Below are 22,158 nucleotides of genomic sequence, written 5' to 3'. Positions count from 1 at the left end.
TGTGTTATATGTGACAAAAATTATATACCGTGGAATTTATATTCAAAAGAGGTTTTCAGTGACATAATTTGAAGTCACAAAATAGACAGTATTGATTTCATCTAAGATCAAAGTTGAATTTCGAAATCCATATGCGTCTTATTCATTATAATGAAGAGAGTATAGAATAAACACTAAAAAGGAATGTGTCTCACCGGATTATACTATTCATTTTTCGATGAAATTTGCAAAAATAAAATATAAGTGAAAATGTTCGCAAATCACGCGCGGGCCTTATAGATTTTTTTGAGTCGCTTCCCGTGAAAAAGAAAGATATTTTTTTAAAGAGTGTCACGGGATATTCCTTGGCCAACCGTCCCTAAAGAAAAGAAAACCTCCGCCTCAACCCTCCCGGTCCCGGCACCAGCTCTCCCAGATCGAAACTGCTCCATGAGACAGCACTGCCTCCCAGATCCACCTCCGCCTCCACCTCCGCCTCGACCTGCCGCCCTCTCGAGACAACACCGCTGCTCCTCTCACCTATCATCGTCGCCTTCCTCCTCTCTCCTCCAACCGCTCTAGAACCCCCTCTCTTAGATCCCTGCAACACCTACCCTGATTCAAGTCTCTGAATCCCACATCCAAGCGTCGCCACTACCCTCTATCCTCGACTCCTCCGACATGCGTCTCATGCTCAGCTCCATGGATGCTCTCATGCACCGCAATATACTCGTTGCGCAGAGCGGGTTCTTCACCGCCAAGCTCTCGGACCGCTGGTCCAATCAGCGGTGGACATTGTCTCACATTAACCAGATCTCCGACTGGGACAACGTGGAGGTATACGTCGAGACTCTGCGCCTCATACGCTGCAAGGATCTCACAGCAGGCTGATGAGGAATGTACGTCCTATTCCTTTTCCTTTAGCAGATAGACATGGCGGTTCCGTCCCCTGCTCGACACCTCGCTGGTGCTGATAGGCGCGCTCCGTGTCACTGCAGCAGAGCGGCACCAGACACAATCCCCCACCTGGGCCGCCCTCACTCTGCTTAACGCCCCCTGCTTTTGCAACGTACAGCAACACCAGGTGGACTAAATTTCTTGACATTAAATGCAGCAAGTTGATACCATCCACGTTTGATACAGGTAGATGTATATCAGCTATAACTAATGTTGCCAATTTTGTAAACAAATCTACTATTCTGTATACTGTCTTGAGCACTGCATTGCAGAATCGGGGGAGAGTTTAGGTTAGAAGCATCGCCTCAATGGTACTATATCTATATCATCAAGATTACGGGTGTGTTCTCTCTAATATACTTCCGTGTAAATGCATGTTTGTGAGTTTCTAAGAGATACACTTGGTCTAAAATAATACGAGGTGTAGTAGGAGACCATTTGAAAGTGTCAATGTCATGATGCACTAATTTCGTGAGAGAATGGTTGCATCTTCCACGAATTTCCTGATAATGGTTTATTTGATTATTCTTTTTTTTTTTCAGCAGAACTAATGTAGATGTGTTGAAACAATCTTGCGTTGCCTGTTATAGATTATCCATTTTGGTTATCTCGACTACGAAGCATCGATTTCTGTTCCATGATTCCAAAATTCATACTTTATGCAAAGAGGAAATGTTCCAATTCCTTGTGGAACTAAGACAGTTGTACAAAAAGCAGCTTTCCAAATTGTCTTGTAACCTTACAATAATTACTAGATTATTAGTATTCACTTATACTATACATGCAGATAAGGGTGCCATTGCCTGAGATTAACTGATGGTTGTGCCACTTAACTATTCTTCAGGTTATTGTTCTATCTACGGTTCATGACTCCTGTGCATGCCCAGTGAAGGACATGATAAGTGCAGTGCTCAGTGTTTGCTTTCATTTTGTGGAGTTTGTTTGCCATGTCGAACCATTTCATATGCGGCTTGATGTCTTGTGTTATGTAACAGACCATTGTGTTGGTCCTTTCTACTACTACACAATGTCATGGTCCAAACAATGAAAACCACGACTAAAATTAGCAAGCATTTGACTTCAGACATGCACTAAGACACAGCTTTAAGACTAGTACCATGAGAATTGGCACAGGTGTTTTGCGTGAATAGCGTGCTTTAATTTAGTCGTTACACATTTATTTAGTTCCCCTTAATAATAACATGAAACAGTGTACTCTTATCTGTTCAATATTGTGTCAGGACAAGCCTCTGGCTGCTGAGGTAAATGACAAAGCACTAGGATTGAAGAGATGGGAAAGGGGGGAGCATACACTTGTTTGTTTGTTTTTCGTGAAAGAGCATACACTTGTTAACACTTAACAGTATGTATTCAACCTGCACTTGTATACTAGTGATGACACAACAATTACTTTATTTTTGCTTGAGTGACCAGAAAAGATGGCTTAAAAAATGTGATATCATTACGTGCAAAGGTATGCATCTTTTGCTTATCTTGGTATTGCCCTTTTCTAAATAGATTTTCTTAATCGTGGTAACCAAACAGTGTGCTATTCTATGTTTAGGATTCTTGTTTCCTTAAGATATGTTGCCACTTTTATGCCTTAGTATTCTTCTGTATGTAGTGCAGATTGTCTGTTAAGTAAAACCAGTGGTTCAGAGCAAAATGAGAACATCAATATTTAAATAAGCAACGATCTCTCTTTTTATTTTCACATGTCCCCTGAAATTATGTCCGGACATTATATATATAAAAAGATCACTGTACTTTCTTCTTTCCATGTCACAAATTTCATATGTAGTTTTTGCCTGTCCCAGTTTCATATCAGATTAGGAGACATATTTTGCCTCGAGAAGTTGCACTTGTTAAATACCTAAGTGCATCTCGTTCATATTACAATCTGCTGGTGTTGTGGTGTCATTCCTAACTTCTGTGCTATGAGAATCTCTGTCAAAATCAAAGTCGAGTGGCGGTGGTACTTCTATCTGTTGTCATTATTACAACAATATATTTTCATTTGCATACTTGTGTGACTTGTGTTGCCATCACCTTCAGATTATTTTCATTGGTCGTACCTTGTGATCCCTATGTTCATGTATCTCACAACTAGTTTGATGACTTGTAGAGAGTGACACAATGCTGGAGGTAGCCACAATGGTGGGAGCAATATATATGGTGATGAGCATATTACGAGTAACTCAACCGAGTGAAGTTCTCAAGCTAAGATGTTGATGGTGTTTGATGTTTTTAGACCATTAATCTTTAGAAAAATGTCATCATCATCAGAGGACTAAAGGCAAGAGTTGTTCTTTCTAGGTTATGATGCATGAACATGATTGTGGTTGAATTTTGTGTCATTTTCGGGCAACACATATAAAAAGAGAATTATGTTTGAAAAGAGGAGTAAACTATAATGTAGTAAGTTTTTTCTCAAAAGGATAATGCCAAAGTGTGGTTCAGATGAAGGTAAGGATAATGAGATACTTGCTTGCAGGGAAAACTCCCATGCTTTATCGGTGCACATTCACCATTTGATAGTGTGATCATTTGAGATCACTAAATCATCTTCTATACGACGTAGGCCAGTAACATTTACATCAGCTTGCTCACTTGTAGCTGCTGGAGCAACCAAATCATCCTGAGCCAATGCAGAGTTGCTGCTCAGGCCAAGAACAACAGCTGTAACAAGACTGGAATTAGGATTGCCATGGTACCAAATATGATATTTATTTCATTAAATCAAATGGAGGAGGCTGCATATGCAGAGAGCAGACCTGCTTGCCCAATCAGTATAGCGGCACATGTTGAACCCTTAAAACTGAAGTGACCATCACTAGAATCTGTGAGAGAAAATCATTCATTTCACTCATCTTGTTAATGGTCATGATAGCAAACATGAGTAGTAACAGCCTTAGTTGCAATAGGAACAATACCCGCAAGACAGATTTAAAATCAGAACTCAATTCAAATGGCCAAATCTCTTAGTACATCCGCACAACCAATTGAAGGCAGCATCATCGCAATCTCACACTACATCCACTCAGTAACGCTACCCAGAGCGCATCACACGATCTAACAGGTCCACCATGCTACAGGTATTCCACCGCCAAACTGAACTCTACAGACCTGGCGTGGGGATCCCCTGAGAGGTGGAGAGTGGAGGCACGGGGAAGCGCTCGCCTGAGGAACAGCGTCTGCGCGAGCATCTGATGGATGGTGTCGCGGCAGACCAAGTAGCTTCGGAAGAAGGCCTTGGGATCAAAGAGCTCAGAGGCTTGGTTGAATTTCCTTGGAGCATCCTCGTGCAGGAGGGTGGGTCTCCTCGGCCCTCCCACTGCCTGCAGTGTGTAGCGCGCCAGTAGGTTGCCATGTCGGAGCACGCGGCACCTGTGACCTTCGCTCGGGTTGATGATGATGTCTCGCTTGATACTCCCTTGTCCGCTGAGACGGCACTCTGTCGCCGCTGCGCGCTGCGGCCACCAGGGGCATTCTGCTCAATGGCAGCCATGGCATGCCTTGTGGCTGTCCAGGAAGCTCGAATCAGGCTGGACCTGAGAAGAAACAGAGCAAGGTCGTGTGATGTCCTGGCTGAATCAGAGTACATTGCCTAAGGAAATAAAATGGGCAAAATGAGGAGCGTACAATAAGCAGAAGTGCAGAACAGCATTCTTAATTAAATTTAACCCTGGCAGAATACTTGGTTATCCAGTGCAAAATGGTTGCCTTTTAAACTATGGAACACAAAGAATCATCATTAGCCGTCAATGCAAATCGGCTTCTCTCCATAGAGAAGAGAAGACGCCTTGGTCTCTTGGATGCATGAAGCACACCGTATATGCTAATCTGATCAGAGCATTTTCTTTTCAATTTAATCGCGCAATGACAACATCCCCACCCATAGATGTTTTGTTTGTGTACGAATAGTATAATGTTTTCTTTTCAATTTAATGAGCAAAGTTTTAAGGCCCATAGGCTCCTTCGTATCCTGTGGAACATACTCCCTCCGTTTCTAAATATTTGTCTTTCTAGAGATTTTAACAAGTGACTATATACGGAGCAAAATGAGTGAATCTACACTCTAAAACATGTCTATATACATCCGAATGTGGTAGTCCATTTGAAATCTCTAAAAGACAAATATTTAGGAACGGAGGGGGTAGAATTCTACATTGGCTGAACAAATTGACATTTCAACTTTCCTAGAGGCATTGTCGCAAACACCTTGCTAGCGAGCTCAGAGCGTGCACCTGCTGCATAGACTAGACTAATCGCAAGCCAGCAAAGCAACCATTTCACGATTCACAAATGCCACATGCATTGCAGTTGGAGGCATAATGACTACTAACTGCGTTGACCAATTGCAGTTATACTGCGAGAAACTTCTGGGGAAAAATTGGACGGAACATGTTACAGGGAGGGGCTCACCTGAGGTGGAGGCACGGGGAAGCGCTCACCTGAGGTGGAGGCCGCGCCGACGGCCGCGCGGGGCAGGCTGAAGTTCCTCGAAGGCGGCGCGGGGGCGAGATGACCTACCGGGGCGAGGCGAGTGTGCTGCCGGAGCGAGAGCAGCCTCCGCCGCGAGTACATGCTCCGATATTTTGTCGCCTCTCGACCGGCGGCAGGGGCTGGCGGAGGGGACGGCGCTTGCTTTCTCCGTCGGCGGCAGCGGCAGGGAGGCGGCCAGCGCGACTTGAGGAGAGAGGAGGGAAGTGTTTGGTTGGGGGAATTGTGGGGAGCGGAGGAGAAACAGAGAGACAAAAGCGGAGGAGGGGTGAGAGGCGGCGGCAAAGAGACTACATAGTAATAGTAGTAGCGTGGGGTTTATAACCCGCGCTACTACTATCAATTTAGTACTAGTAGCGTGGGTTTATAACCCGCGCTACTACTACGACTGGTCCCGAGGGGGCACGATGAAAATCACTTAGTAGTAGCCCGGGTTATAAACCCGCGCTACTACTATCAACTTAGTAGTAGCGGGGTTGTAAACCTGCGCTACTAGTAAGTAGCAGTAGCAAGGGGTATAAACTCACGCTATTAGTAAGTGTCTGTCTATTTTTTCCCTAATACTGTCTGTTATAGTTACTATTTCGTTTTTTAAGGCTCATTGGAGTTAAAATGTGATTTGGACGCAACTCTTCCTGTGCTTGTGATATATTATGAGATTGTGCAAAATATAATTCATCTTTTGTCATTTGGGTCGAATGCAAGCAATTCTGAAGTAATCTTGTGATTGTGAGATTTGCAGCTTGTGAAAGAATTTTGAAATGCAAGTATTATAATATGGACTTGTAATTCCAGCATGACTAAATTAGACAACCTTCGATGATTGTCAAACTATCGGTAATTATACTAATTGACAGTCTTGGTTGATCACACGGCCATAACAATGTTCGATGGTGTATACACACGGCAACCCATTATTAATTCCAATGGGGATAGGCACCCTCTCAACTATGACTACATCCGATGGGGCAGATGGACCGTCGGGAATTGTTAAAGCCGACGGGAGAGAAAAGCCGTCGAGAAATGCATAGACGACGGTGAACGATCGGCTATAAGTGTTGTCGAGTAATGGTGGGGCGGCCCTTGACCAAGACATGGTCGACAGGTCACCGTCGGCTTATCACCGTTGGCAATATTGATAACCGAGAGTACCGTTGATACGTCTCCAACGTATCTATAATTTTTTATTGTTCCATGCTGTTTTATTATCAATCTTGGATGTTTTATAATCATTTTATAGTCATTTGATATCATTTTTTGGTACTAACCTATTGACATAGTGCCAAGTGCCAGTTGTTGTTTTTTCCATGTTTTTTACATCACAGGAAATCAATATCAGATGAAGTCCAAATGCCAGGAAACTCCACGATGATTTATTATGGGCCAGAAGGAAGGCAATGGGCCCTGGTTGCACCTGGGTGGTGCCCCGAGGGGGGCACAACCCACCAGGGCACGCATGGTGGGTTGTGCCCACCTCGGGTGCCCCCCGGACCGCCTCTTTGCTCTATAAATACCCCAAAAATACCAGAACCCTAGAAGCGTCGACGAAAAATATTTATCCAGCCGCCGCAGAGTCCAGAACTACCAGATCCAATCTGGACACCATCTCGGATGGGGTTCACCACCTCCATTGGTGCCTCTCCGATGATGCGTGAGTAGTTCTTTATAGACCTTCGGGTCCGTAGTTAGTAGCTAGATGGCTTTCTCTCTCTCGCTGAATTCTCAATACAATGGTCTCTTGGAGATCCATATGATGTAACTCTTTTTGCAGTGTGTTTGTTGGGATCTGATGAACTTTGAGTTTATGATCAGTCATATCTTTTTATATCCATGAAAGTTATTTTAGTTTCTTTGATCTCTTATATGCATGATCTCTTATAGCCTCGTATTTCTTCTCTAATAGTTGGGTTTTGTTTGGCCAACTTGATCTACTTGTCTTGCAATGGGAAGAGGTGCCCGGTAGTGGGTTCGATCTTACGGTGCTTGACCCAGTGACAGAAAGGGAACCGACACGTAAGTATCATTGCTACAAAGGATAAAAAGATGGGATCTATATCTACCGCCATAGATAAACGGATCTTGTCTACATCATGTCATTATTCTTATTGCATTACCCCATTTTTCCATGAACTTAATACACTAGAAGTATAATGGATAGCGGTCGATGTGTGGAGTAATAGTAGTAGATGCAGGCAGGAGTCGGTCTACTAATCTTGGACGTGATGCCTCTGTAATGATCATTGCCTGGATATCGTCATAATTATTTGAGGTTCTATCAATTGTCCAACAGTAATTCGTTTACCCACCGTTTGCTATCTTTCTCGAGAGAAGCCACTAGTGAAACCTACGGCCCCCGGGTCTTCTTTCTCATATATTTGCTTTGGGATCTATTTTATTGCACTTTTCATTCAGATATATTAAACCAAAAAAACAAAAATACTTTGCTGCACTTTATTTTATTTGCGATCTATTTATTCAATCCATTACAACTTTCTCCCGTCAACACGCAATTTCTGGCGCCGTACCCCGAAAGGGATTGACAACCCCTTTAACACGTCGGGTTGCGAGGTGTTGTTATTTGTGTGCGGGGGCTGTTTATGTTGTGTTGCTTGGTTCTCCTACTGGTTCGATAACCTTGGTTTCATTTATGAGGGAAATACCTACCGCCCCTATGCTGCATGATCCCTTCCTCTTTGGGGAAATACCAACGTAGCTTCAAGCGACATCAAAAGGAATTTCTGGCGCCGTTTTCGGGGAAGATCTTCAACATAACCAGATTCCTAATCACAAATCTCATCTCCTTGCAATTTACATTATTTTCCATTTGCCTCTCGTTTTCCTCTCCCCCACTTCACAAAAATTTGCCGTTCTATTCGCCTCTCTTTTTCTGTTCGCCGTTTTCTTACCGGATCTGTTTTTGAGTGCGATCTTGTTGTGTGGTCATCATGGCTCAAGAGAACACCAAGTTATGTGATTTGTCAAATATCAACAACAATGATTTTATTGGCACTCCATTTGCTCCTCCCGCCACTAGTGCGGAGACTTGTGATATTAGTACTGCTTTGTTGAATCTTGTTATGAAAGACCAATTTTCCGGTACTCCTAATGAGGATGCCGCGAACCATCTTAATACGTTCGTGGAATTATGCGATATGCAAAAGAAAAAAAAGATGTGGACAATGATGTGGTCAAGATGAAATTATTTCCGTTCTCTTTGCGTGATTCTGCAAAATTTTGGTTCTCTTCTTTGCCTCACAATAGTATCGATTATTGGAATAATTGCAAAGATGCTTTTATCACTAAATATTTTCCTCCCGCAAAAATTATTTCCCATTGAACCCAGATCATGAATTTCAAGCAACTTGAACATGAGCATGTTGCACAATCTCGGGAAAGGATGAAAATGATGCTAAGGAATTGCCCAACTCATGGGTTAAATCTTTGATGATCATACAAATTTTTTATGCGGGGTTGAATTTTGTTTCTCATAATCTTTTAGATTCCACCGCGGGTGGTACTTTTATGGAAATTACTTGGGTGAAGCCACCAAATTTCTTGATAATATCATGGCAAATTATTCACAATGGCATACCGAAAGAGCTCCTACTAGTAAAAAAGTTAATTCGGTTGAAGAAATTTCTACTTTGAGTGAAAAAGTTGATGCTCTTATGAAATTGGTTGCTAGTAAAAGTGCTCCTATTGATTTTAATGATATGCCTTTGTCTACTTTGATTGAGCAAAATAGTGATGCCATAGATGTGAATTTTATCTCTCGAAATAATTTCAACAACAATGCTTATAGAGGTAATTTTAATCCTAGGCCTTTTCCTCGTAATTCCTCTAATAATTATGGTAATTCCTATGGAAATCAATCATACAATAATAATAGGAATACCTCTGATCTTGAGAATAATATTAAAGAATTTATCAACACACAAAGAGTTTTCAACACTTCCATAGAAGAAAAGTTGAATAAGATAGATGATTTGTCTAGAAGTGTTGATAGAATTGCTCATGATGTGGAAAATCTTAAGATGAAATTTTTTGTGCCTAAAGTAGATGAATCAATTAAAGATCTTTATGTTTCTATGGATGAAAGTAAGAAAAGATTTGCTATGCTTAGAGCTAAAAGAGAATTTTTAGAGAAAGCTTTTTCTAGTGATTATTCTTGCAAAGATGATGAAGATCTTAAAATGATCGGTGTTTATTCTATTGACTCCTTGTTTATTAAAGTTAAGAATGATGAAAAAGGGATTGGTGAAGAGTCAACTTTTGGTAGAAGGCGTCCCAATATTTCGGACGGTGAAATCTTGTTGAGAAAATTGATAAAAGTGGGTTTGGTGAGGTCAAAACTTTAGCTAGTGATGCACCCACTATTTTGGATTACAAAGACTTTAATTATGATAGTTGCTCTTTGATTGAGTGTATTTCTTTGTTGCAATCCATGCTAAATTCACCCCATGCTTATGAACAAAACAAAGCTTTTACTAAACATATTGTTGATTCTATGATGAAAGCTTTGGAAGAAAAGTTGGAATTAGAAGTATCAATTCCTAGAAAATTGCATGATGAATGGGAAACTACTATCAAAGTCAAGATTAAAAATTATGAGTGTTTTGCCTTGTGTGACTTGTTTGCTAGTGTTTCTACAGTTCCGAAATCTTTATGTGATGTGCTTGGTCTTACCAATCTTGAAGAATGTTCCTTGAATTTGCACTTGGCAGATTCTACTATTAAAAAGCCTATGGGAAGAATTAATGATGTTCTTATTCTTGCAAATAGGAATTATGTTCCCATAGATTTTATTGTTCTTGATATTGACTGCGATCCATCTTGTCCAATTATTCTTGGTAGACCGTTTTTACGCACCATCGGTGCCGTGATTGATATGAAAGAAGGCAATATTAATTTCCAATTTCCTTTGAGGAAAGGTATGGAAAAATTTCCTAGAACAAAAATTAGGCCACCTTATGAATCAATCATGAGGGCATCTTATGGATCTCAAATCAAAGATGACAAAACTTAGATCCTTGCTTTATGCCTAGCTAAGGGTGTAAAACTATAGCGCTTGTTGGGAGGCAACCCAATGAATAAAATTTATTTTTGCTTTTTGCTTTCTTTTTTTGAGTGTTAGCACAATTATGCTACTGTTATGATTGTTTTCTTTGTGTTTTAATTAGTGTTTGTGCCAGGCAAAGCCTTTAGGATCTTCTTGGGTGATAGTGGTTTGATCTTGCTGAAAAAGACAGAAACTTTGTGCTCACAAAAATAATTTTCATAAATCACAGAAAAGAGCTTTTGCCCTGATTAATTTTGTAGAAGATTAATATACAAATTACCCTGGTCGTCCTAATTTGGTAGAATTTTTGGAGTTCCAGAAGTATTCGCAAAAGTCAGATTACTACAGACTGTTCTGTTTTGACAGATTCTGTTTTCTTTGTGTTGTGTGCTTATTTTGATGGCTCTATGGTTTTCTTTGATGAGTTTTTGCCATAGAAAAGTTGGTATACAGTAGATATAATACAAAAACAAAAAATGAATTGGTTTGATACAACACTTATAGTAGTGGTTGCTTTCTTCTACTAACGGATCTCACGAAGGTTTTGTTGAGTTTTGTGTGATTGAAGTTTTCAAGTTTTGGGTTATCTTACGATGGATGAAGGAACGATTTAAGAGCCTAAGCTTGGGGATGCCCCGGCATCCCAAGCTATTATCCAAGAATGAGCAACCAACTAAGCTTGGGGATGACCCCGAGTGGCATCCCCGCTTTCTTCCAACAACTATCGGTATTTTACTCGAGGCTATATTTTTATTCATCACATGATATGTGTTTTGCTTGGAGCTTCTTGTATGATATGTGTCTTTGCTTGTTTTATTTTGTGTTTTAAGTCATCAATCCTTTCTGGACACACCTATTTGAGAGAGCCAAAATTATATCATGACTTGTTAGATTTGCTCTCTATGCTTCACTTAAATCTTTTATGAGCTAGGACTTGCTCTAGTGCTTCACTTATATCTTTTGGAGCACAGTGTGCTTTGTTATTTTTGAAGAAATTCTCTCTTGCTTCACATAAATTATTTTGAGATAAATAAAATTTGTTATGCTCATGATCTTCACTTATATTTGTTTGAGCTTATGAAAAGCAACACATGAAAATTAGTCCCAAAGTGATAGATATCCACGAAGGATAAAGAAAAAAATGTCATGAAGATCATTGGACAAGATAAACCTGATTCTTAGTAATAGTTTTGAGATATGATGATGTGATATGTGAGTTATGTGAGTTATGTTGATGAGTAATTGTGCTCTAGTAAGAATATTGGTGTTAAGGTTTGTGATTCCCTATGCATGCACGAAAGTCAATAATCATGCAATGAAAATTATATCCTACTTGTGGTGCATTATTTGATGTTAATTATGATTAATGCTTGCTTATGAGATTATTCGTTTGTTGGTTGGTCGCTTCTCAATCTTTTTGCTAGCCTTCATTTTGCACCAAGTATGATCTCTACTTGTGCATCCAAAATCCTTTAAAGCAGTTTTGCCACATGAGTCCACTATATCTACCTATATGCGGTATTCTTTTGCCGTTCTAAGCAAATTTGCATGTGCCATCTCTAATTTTCAAAATAAACTTCTCTTTTGTGTGTTTGTTTCGCTCGCAGAACAATAACGGGTGGCTAGTATTTTCCATGCTGGATGTGTTATTCTCGAGATGAGTGTTTATTCACTTGTCATTGCACGAGAGTAAGGCAAAGGTCTTAGGGATGCCCAGTCCCAAAATGCAAAAATGATTTTACTTTATGTTGTCAAATAATAAATTCCTTGAAAAGTGTTGGTATGGAGGGCACCCGTGGATACGGTTAGCCATGGAAAGTGAAAGTATGGTGGAAAAAGGAATAAACTTTATTTTCTGTTTGGGAACCGCCTATGGCATATCTAGCATGGAAAGTGTTCGGAACTCTAAGTCGTTTTCGTTGGTGGGATGGATACACCTCCCAAAATGTTTTTATCTCTAATTTTTTCGCTTTGAGCTCTGGCACCTCTACAAATCCCTACTTCCCTCTGCGAAGGGCCTTTCTTTTACTTTATGCAATTTTTGTTTTGAAATTTGAGTCTCCATCTTCTCTCATAAAAAGCACCAACTAGAAGGCAATATGATCGTACTTAAGTATTGGGTGTAGTTAATATTCGAGTGTGTTTCATGAATGGATCAATGTTTGAGCATGATGGGCTAGGGATAACTTGTTTTAGCATTGATATTTTGAAAGACATGGATGCTTGTTGATATGCTTGAGTATCTAAATTATTATGTCAAAACTAGACTATTGCTTTGAATCGCATAAAAGTCCAAATGTCCATGCTATAAAGAAAATAATATGATATGACATGATGAACAACACTCCACATCAAAAATTCTCTTTTTATCACTTACCTACTCGAGGACGAGTAGGAGTTAAGCTTGGGGATGCTGATACGTCTCCAACGTATCTATAATTTTTGATTGTTCCATGCTGTTTTATTATCAATCTTGGATGTTTTATAATCATTTTATATCATTTTTTGGTACTAACCTATTGACATAGTGCCAAGTGCCAGTTGTTGTTTTTTCCATGTTTTTTACATCGCAGGAAATCAATATCAGATGAAGTCCAAATGCCACGAAACTCCACGATGATTTTTTATGGGCCAGAAGAAGGCAATGGGCCCTGGTTGCACCTGGGGCATGCCCCGAGGGGGGGCACAACCCACCAGGGCGCGCCAGGAGGCCCAGGTGCGCCCTGGTGGGTTGTGCCCTCCTCGGGTGCCCCCCGGACCGCCTCTTTGCTCTATAAATACCCCAAAAATACCAGAACCCTAGAAGCGTCGACGAAATATTCATCCAGCCATCGCAGAGTCCAGAACCACCAGATCCAATCTAGACACCATCTCGGATGGGGTTCACCACCTCCATTGGTGCCTCTCCGATGATGCGTGAGTAGTTCTTTGTAGACCTTTGGGTCCGTAGTTAGTACATAGATGGCTTTCTCTCTCTCTCGCTGAATTCTCAATACAATGGTCTCTTGGAGATCCATATGATGTAACTCTTTTTGCGGTGTGTTTGTTGGGATCTGATGAACTTTGAGTTTATGATCAGTCATATCTTTTTATATCCATGAAAGTTATTTGAGTTTCTTTGATATCTTATATGCATGATCTCTTATAGCCTCGTATTCCTTCTCCAATATTTGGGTTTTGTTTGGCCAACTTGATCTATTTATCTTGCAATGGGAAGAGGTGCCCGGTAGTGGATTCGATCTTACGGTGCTTGATCCCAGTGACAGAAAGGGAACCGACACGTATGTATCGTTGCTACTAAGGATAAAAAGACGGGATCTATATCTACCGCCATAGATAAACGGATCTTGTCTACATCATGTCATCGTTCTTATTAGATTACTCTGTTTTTCCATGAACTTAATACACTAAATGCATGCTGGATAGCGGTCGATGTATGGAGTAATAGTAGTTGATGCAGGCAGGAATCGGTCTACTAATCTTGGACGTGATGCCTATGTAATGATCATTGCCTGGATATCGTCATAATTATTTGAGGTTCTATCAATTTCCCAACGGTAATTCGTTTACCCACCGTTTGCTATCTTTCTCGAGAGAAGCCACTAGTGAAACCTACGGCCCCCGGGTCTACTTTCTCATATATTTGCTTTGCGATCTATTTTATTTGCACTTTATATTCAGATCTATTAAACCAAAAAAAAAACAAAAATACTTTGCTGCACTTTATTTTATTTCCGATCTATTTATTCAATCCATTACAACTTTCTCCCGTCAACACGCAATTTCTGGCGCCGTACCCCGAAAGGGATTGACAATCCCTTTAACATGTCGGGTTGCGAGGTGTTGTTATTTGTGTGCAGGGGCTGTTTACATTGTGTTGCTTGGTTCTCCTACTTGTTCAATAACCTTGGTTTCATATCTGAGGGAAATACCTACTGCCGCCATGCTGCATCATCCCTTCCTCTTTGGGGAAATACCGATGTAGCTTCAAGCGACATCAAACGTCGGCTATGGTAGTAATGGCCGACCAAGCATCACCGACGGGAGATTGCCGACGGTCTACCATCAGTTATAGTCTTAGCCGAGGGTGAACTTCAATATCCAACGGGGATTCAACCCTCGGCTATATTGGGATATCTAGTAGTGTTGCTTGGAGCGTCTTGTATGATATGAGTCTTTGCTTGTTCTGCTTTTAGTGAAGTATCTTTGGTGGACACACCTATGTGAGAGAGCCAAAATTATGCTATGACTTGTTAGAATTGCTCTCTATGCTTCACTTAAATCTTTATGAGGTATGGAATTGCTCTCGTGCTTCACTTATATCTTTTTGAGCATGGTGTGTTTTAGTATTTTCGGAGAAATGCTCTTATGCTTAACTTAGATTTATTTGAGAGTTAGTAAAAAATTTAAGAAATTCTCTCATGCTTCACTTAAATTATTTTGAGAGAAGAAAATTTTTATGCTCATGTTCTTCACTTAGATTTGTTTGAGCTATCAAAAGCAACATATGAAATTAGTCCCAAAGTGATGGATATTCAAGAGGGGTATAATAAAAACTTTCTTGAAGATCATTGGACAAAATAAACTTGATTCCTTGTAATAGTTTTGCGATATGATGATATAATTATGTGAGTCATGTTGATGAGTAATTATGCTTTAGTAAGAATATTGGTGTTAAGGTTTGTGATTCCCTATGCAAGCACGAAAGTCAATAGTTATGCAATGAAGTTACATCCTACTTATGGTGCCTTATTCGGTGTTAGTTATGCTTAATGCTCGCTTATGAGATTTTTCGTTTCTTGGTTGGATCCTTCTCAATCTTTTGCTAGCCTTCATTTGCACTAAGTATGATCACTACTTGTGCATCCAAAGTCCTTAAACTAGTTCTGCCATATGAGTCCACTATACCCACCTATATGCGGTATTCTTTTGCCGTTCTAAGCAAATTTGTATGTGCCATCTCTAATCTTCAAAATAAATTTCTCTTTTGTGAGATCGTACCGCTCAGAAAACGGTAGGGGGTGGCTGATATTTTTCCATGCTAGATATGTTATTCTCAAGATGAGTGTTTATTCACTTGTCATTGCATGAGAGTACGATAAAGGTATTAGGGATGCCCAGTCCCGAAATGAAAAATGAATTTACTTTATGTTGTCAAATAATAAATTCCTTGGAAAGTGTTGGTATGGACGGCACCTGTGGATTCAGTTAGCCGTGGAATGTTGAAGTATGGTGGAAAAAGGAATAGAATTTATTTTCTGTTTGGGAATCGCCTATGATATATCTAGCATGGAAAGTATTGGGAACTACTCGATCGTTTTCGTTGACAGGAAAAGCATGCCACCCAAAATGTTTTATCTCTATCTTTCTCACTTTGAGCTCTGGCACCTCTACAAATCCCAACTTCCCTCTCCATCTTCTCTTATAAAGCACCAACTATGGGGCACTATGATCGTACTTGAGCTTTGGGTGTAGCTAATACACAAGTGTGTTTCATGAATGGATCAATGATTGAGCATAATGGGCTAGGGATAACTTACTGTGGTGTTGATATTTTGAAAGACATGGTTGCTTGTTGATATGCTTGAGTATTGAAATCTTCATGTCAAAACTAGACTATTTCTTCGAATCATATAAAAAGTCCAAATATCCATGCTACAAAGAAAAGAATATGTGATGAACATGTTAGGCAGCATTCCACATAAAAAATTATGTTTTTATCTTTTACCTACTCGAGGACGAGCAGGAATTAAGCTTGGGGATGCTGATACATCTCCAACGTATCTATAATTTTTGATTGTTCCATGCTGTTATATTATCATTCTTGGATGTTTTACAATCATTTTATAGCAACTTTATATCATTTTTTGGGACTAACGAATTGACATAGTGCCCAGTGCCAGTTGCTATTTTTTCTTGTTTTTTTACTTTGCACAAAATCAATAGCAAACGGAGTCCAGACACAGTGAAACTTTTGGGAGAATTTTTCTGGGCCAGAAGACACAGGATGGGCCAAATAAGTACCATAGGCGGGCTCCGAGGGGAGCACTACCCACCTGGGTGCGCCTGGGGGCCCAGGAATGCCCTGGTGGGTTGTGCCCACCTTGGTGGCCTCCCGCACCGCCTCTTTGCTCATTGGTGCCTAATATTTCAGAAACCCTAGGGGATTCGACGAAAATCAATTCCAGCTGCCGCAAGTTCCAGAAACCACAGATCCAATCGAGACACCATCACGGAGGGGTTCATCATCCTCATTGGTGCCTCTCCAATGATGCGTGAGTAGTTCATTTTCGACCTACGGGTCCGTAGTTAGTAGCTAGATGGCTTCCTCTCTCTCTCTCTTTTGATTCTCAATACAATGGTCTCTTGGAGATCTATTTGATGTAACTCTTTTTGCGGTGTGCTTGTTGGGATCCGATGAACTTTGAGTTTATGATTAGATCTATGTTTTTATCCCTGAAAGTATTTGAGTATTTCGATCTCTTATATGCATGATTACTTATAGACTCGTATTTCTTCTTCGAACCTTTGGTTTAGTTAGGCCGACCAGATCGATTTTTCTTGCCATGGGAAGAGGTGCTTTGTGATGGGTTCGATCTTACGGTGCTCAATCCCAATGACAGAAAGGGAAATGACACGTATGTATTGTTGCTATTAAGGATAAGAAGATGGGGTCTATTCCTACATGAATAGATCTTGTCTACATCACATCATCGTTCTTATTGCACTACTATGTTTCTCCATGAACTTAATACATTAGATGCATGCTGGATAGCGGTCGATCTGTGGAGTAATAGTAGTAGATGCAGGCAGGAGTCGGTCTACTAATCTTGGACATGATTCCTATATAATGATCATTGCCTGGATATCGTCATGATTATTTGATGTTCTATCAATTGCCCAACAGTAATTTGTTTACCAGCCGTATGATATTTTTCTCGAGAGAAGCTACTAGTGAAATCTACGTCCCCCGGGTCTCTTCTTTATCATATTTGCCTTCGAGATCTATTTTTATTCGCTTTTATTTTCAGATCTATTAATCCAAAAATCCAGAAATACCTTGCTGCAATTAATTGTTATTTATTTTATCTCACGTTCCCGTGAGATCTATTTATCCAATCTACTACAATTTTATCTATCTTTTTACCCGTGAGGGATTGATAACCCCTCTTTTACGTCGGGTTGCAAGTATTTGTTCTTTGTGTGCAGGTACCGTTTACGTAGTGTTGCGTGGTTCTCCTACTGGTTCGATAACCTTGGCCTCATCACTGAGGGAAATACCTACCGTAGTTGTGCTGCATCATCCCTTCCTCTTTGGGGAAACACCGACGTAGTTCAAGCCGCATCAATTATATGTCATTATATATCATTTTTTGGGACTAACCTATTAACTTAGTGCCAAGTGTCAGTTGCTGTTTTTTTGCCTGTTTTTGGTTTTCCAGAATATCAGTACCAAACGAAGTCCAATTGCCACGAAACTTTTTGGATATTTTTTCGGGATATAGGAGACCCTGGAAGCTTCGGGAGGGGGCCGGAAGATGAAGGAGTGGACCACGAGGCATCAGGGCACGCCTAGGGGGTAGGCGCGCCCTGGTGGCTTGTTAGGCCAACGAGCATGCTTTTGAGCTAATTCCGCCTCTATAAGTTCTCTAAAATCAGGAAACCAACAGAGAGCCACCCAAAATACTTTTTCCGCCGCCGCAAACTTCTGTTCTCAAGAGATCCCATCTGGAGGCCTTATCCGGTACTATGCCGGAGGGGGAATCCACCACGAAGGGGCTCTACATCAACCTCGCTTCCCTTTCGATGATGTGTGAGTAGCTTACCACAGACCCACGGGTCCACAGCTAGTAGCTAGATGGCTTCTTCTCTCTCTTTGATCTTCAATACAATGTTCTCCTCGATGTTCTTGGAGTTTTATTTGATGTAATCACTTTTTGCGGGGTGCTTGTTGGTGTCCAATGAACTGTGATTTTATGATCAGATTATCGATGAATATTATTTGAGTCTTCTCTTAACTTCTTTATGAATGATTATTATAGCTTTGTATTTCTCTCCGATCTATTGATTTTGTTTGGCCAACTAGATCGATTTTTCTTGCAATGAGAGAGGTGCTTTATAATGGGTTCAATCTTGCGGTGACCTATATACCAGTGAAGAAAGGGACAATACACGTATTTGTATTGTTGCCATTAAAGATAAAAAGATGAGGTTTATTCATGCATCAGTTTACTTTTTCTACATCATGTCATCTTGCTTAAGGTGTTACTCCGTTCTTTATGAACTTAATACTCTAGATGCATGCTGGATAGCGGTTCATGTGTGGAGGAATAGCAGTAGATGCATGCTGGAGTCGATCTACTTCTCTCGGACGTTGTGCGTCTCGATAATTAAGCTACAATAATCCTCTGCTAATGTTGCCATGTCACCACTGTTACCGTTGCTAATCTCACGTTGATTCAAACTGAGTTCAAATTCAAAATTTAAAATAAAGTCAAAAATAATAATTCTCCAAACTACCAAACTAAAATGTAGGTTGGGCTGCAGTTCACTAACTAATTGTCATGTAGGAAACAACATTTAAAAATATATTAAAAGCCCCTAAGCATTTTTAAAACTACTCTAGCAGCAGTTATATGGACTTTCAAATTAAAATAAATATGAATACTTTTCAAACTAAATTGCCACTACTAGTGCTAACTCAAAACCTTACCTAATATTATGGCGCTAAATTGTACATTAATTTAACTAAAATCATTTGTTAGCTCAAGTTAATATAAAACAGTAGGAAATAAATAAACATAAAAAGAAAAAGGAAAAATAAAGAGAAAACAAGAGACCTAAACCTACTAGCACCTTGGCCCATTTAACTAAAACAGGCCCAACCCACCTAACTCATCCCCCTCCGCGCTACAGGAGCAGCGGGGGATTGTGGAGACCATCTACCATGGCACCGGCCACGCGTCGGCCATCCCGCCGTCGCCGACTCCTACAAGTTGACCCCCTCGCCCCTGAAACCCTAGCTACCCCCACATCGCTCCTCTCCTCCCCTCACTGCCTCGCCGCCGTTGCCTTGCCTCGCGCCGACGGGGTGGCCATCGTCGACAACCGCCTCTCCGACCCCGCCCCGACGCCACTATCGCCGGAAAGCGTGGCTGTCGCACCTCCCCGAGCTCACTATTGCACACCTACAGGGCCCGGTGAGCTCCGCTGCCCATTTCCCTCCCTTCTCCCATGCCCCCGTCGCTGTGCACCACCCGTAGCCGCCGCTGGACGCTGTCCCTGTCGAAATCTCACCGCCCGCCCTGGCCTCACCTCTGCCAGGCTCGATGTCGCCCGCTGCTGCCTGTTGCACCCGCGCCCACGGCCAGCCGCTCGCCCTTCCCACGCGCACACGACCGCGCCGCAAACTACCGCCAGCGCCCCGCTCGCCTAGCCTCCGCGTGCTTGCCGTCCACGCCCCGCTCTGACGCTGCTCGGCGCTCCTCCTGTCCATCCCGCGACCGTGTCTCCCACCGCTGCCCCACTATTGCTCGCGCTGCCGCGCTCCTCGCCCCCGCTCTGCTGGCCCCGTGCTTCTCCGGCCACCTCCGGCACCGGCGCCCATCCGTGCCCGACGGCCCTCGCCTGGGTCGGGCGCCTGCAGCGCCTTCGCCCATTCGCTCGCTAGCACCCGCCCCGTTTGGCCTCTGGCCACTCACTGCTGGGCCCGCCCCCAAAAAAATTAAATTAAACTAACATTAATATAAAAATTAATTAGTGAATTAATAAATTAAATTAATTAACTCAATTAACCTGATTACCTAATTAGACTAATTAGTTCTGTTTAGATAAACTATGACATGACATACGGGTCCCACCTTGTAAACAACTAGATGACAACAGACACTTAAAACAATTAGTCTATGACACCTGGGCCCCGTTTGCTAGTTCTGACCAGTCAATAGTCAAACTGTTGACTGGGTCCACTTGCCCCCTGGCCCCACCAGCCAGCCCTGGCTGGCTATACTTTTGGGTACAATTAGCTTTTTCTGATTTAATTTTGAATTAAAATAAATTTAGAAAATGATTTAAGCTTTGAAAATTAATATAAAATAATCCGTAACTCGGATGAAAATACTTTGTACATGAAAGTTGCTCAAAAAAATGAGACGAATACGGATGTTTCCCCCTTCGCCAGTAGCACCTACTATCGCGTTAGGTCACCTCTAGCACCGCGTATTGCCATGTTATGCTTTGTGGTGCAATGTTTGCTTTATATTTATTGTTTCTTCCCCCCGAGTGGTACTTTGTGTTGGAGCGACAAGGCATGTTGTGACCACCTAGGAGACATGTGGGCCTGGTCCTGGTCAGCGTTCGCGGTTACTGCAAAATAACACGCTTAGCGAGATTGGGTATTTGATCTGAGTTGGCCACTGGCCTATACGCACTAACCACCACGCGGGAACAGTGATGGACACTCGACGTCGTAATCAGCCGAAGCCTCCTAGACATTAGTGACTGAGCGGTGCGCGCCGGGTTGGACCGCGTAACGCAACTTCCTTTGTAATGGAGGTTGCTAGGTCTGCTCCCCAGCCGCCCTCGCAACGTGCAGGAGTGCAAAGGGCGATGGGCCCAAGACCCCTGCGCGCTTAGGATTTAGACCGGCGTGCTGACCTTTCTGTTAGGCCTAGGTAGGGCTGCGACGTGTTGATCTTCCGAGGCCGGGCATGACCCAGGAAAGTGTGTCCGGCCAGAGGGATCGAGCGTGTTGGGTATTGTGGTGCACCCCTGCAAGGAAGATTGATCTATTCGAATAGTTGTGTCCACGGTAACAGGACAACTCGGAGTTGTACTTCGACCTTATGACAAGTAGAACCGGATACTTAATAAAGCACACCCTTTCAAGTGCCAGATACAACCCTGTGATCGCGCTCTCATAGGGGGACAAGGAGAGGATCGCCGGGTAGGATTATGCTATATGTTGATACTTGGTTAACTTACCAGCTACTCTCTTCTACATGCTTCAAGATGGAGGCTGCCAGAAGTGTAGTCATCGATAGGACTAGCTATCCACCTCTTATTCTGGCATTCTGCAGTTCAGTCCATAGATACTACCCATTTCATTGATACCGATGCATATGTAGTGTAGATCCTTGCTTGCGAGTACTTTGGATGAGTACTCACGGTTGCTTTTCTCCCACTTTTCCCCCTTTTCCATTCTTCTCGGATGTAGCAACCAGATGTTGGAGCCCCGGAGCTAGACGCCTCCTTCGACGGCCCCTACTACACCGAGGGTGCCTACTACTATGTTCAGGCCGCCGACGACCAACAGTAGTTAGGAGGATCCCAGGCAGGAGGTCTGCGCCTCTTCGATTTGTATCTTAGTTTGTGCTAGCCATCTTATGGCACCTTGTTTAACTTATGTTTGTACTCAGATATTGTTGCTTCCGCTGACTCGTTTATGATCGAGCTTATGTATTCAAGCCCTCGAGGCCCCTGGCTTGTAATATGAAGTTTGTATGACTTACATTTGTGTTTAGAGTTGTGTTGTGATATCTTCCCGTGAGTCCCTGATCTTGATCGTACACGTTTGCGTGTATGATTAGTGTACGATTGAATCGGGGGCATCACAAGTTGGTATCAGAGCCGACTGCCTGTAGGAATCCCCTTTCCAACTC

The 22,158-nt window shown here is 41.9% G+C and overlaps 1 long non-coding RNA gene across 2 annotated transcripts; it reads left to right on the top strand.

Moving 5' to 3' along the window:
- Positions 1-380: 380 nt before the first annotated feature.
- LOC123052734 (uncharacterized) lies at positions 381-3,395 on the top strand. 2 transcript variants are annotated; one of them, XR_006425012.1, is made up of 2 exons: positions 381-816; positions 907-3,395. It is a non-coding gene; the product is annotated as an uncharacterized lncRNA (long non-coding RNA). The 2 variants fall into 2 exon arrangements; XR_006425013.1 differs by having other exon boundaries at positions 904-3,395.
- The last annotated feature ends 18,763 nt before the right edge of the window (positions 3,396-22,158 follow it).

Source organism: Triticum aestivum, chromosome 2D (assembly GCF_018294505.1).
Source record: "Triticum aestivum cultivar Chinese Spring chromosome 2D, IWGSC CS RefSeq v2.1, whole genome shotgun sequence".
Lineage (NCBI taxonomy): Eukaryota > Viridiplantae > Streptophyta > Magnoliopsida > Poales > Poaceae > Triticum > Triticum aestivum.
The sequence above is the reverse complement of the archived record's forward strand: the minus strand, read 5'-3'. Positions and strand labels throughout refer to the sequence as shown.